The sequence below is a fragment of the Penaeus monodon genome, chromosome 23, assembly GCF_015228065.2.
Source record: "Penaeus monodon isolate SGIC_2016 chromosome 23, NSTDA_Pmon_1, whole genome shotgun sequence".
NCBI classification, from domain to species: Eukaryota; Metazoa; Arthropoda; class Malacostraca; order Decapoda; family Penaeidae; genus Penaeus; species Penaeus monodon.
The window spans coordinates 29,435,231-29,435,756 of record NC_051408.1 but is presented as its reverse complement, the minus strand read 5'-3'; positions in this window follow the sequence as shown (position 1 = coordinate 29,435,756).

The following is a 526-nucleotide window of genomic DNA, read 5'->3' as shown; positions in this document are numbered from 1 at the left end:
TTAAGGAAATGATCTCAATGCTAATACTGTCTTTTCAAGGATATGGCATTGCGCGAATGTTGCCAAATGCCTTTTAGTTATTTTTGTTCAGTATTAATATGTTAGGAAAATCACACGACCTATGAAATCAGAAAATGTTATCTGTGAGACAATCAGCTATGGAGGAGCGAGTGGTTCTGCATGGTGACGCAATATTCCGTTTTCGCCATCTCTGAATTACATCTTTTAGCCCCGCACCCTCGCTGAGACTGATTCACAATCGAGGCACATTCTCCCTCCGCCAGCGATCGTTTGTGCATGATATCACGTCGAATACGAAGAAAAGATAAAGTTGGATTAGGTATATAGCTGCAGTGAATGCCTTTATAATGGTGAGCGTTCCGCCATGGGAGCGAGCGCCGCAGCCAGTCACGGAGGCTCCACGATCACTGCTCGGCCGGAACGCCTCGCCGGCCGCCGATCGCTCCCGATTTGCATTTCGAGATGTCACTTGCCGAAAGGGGGAGGGGGTGGAGGGGAGGACCCG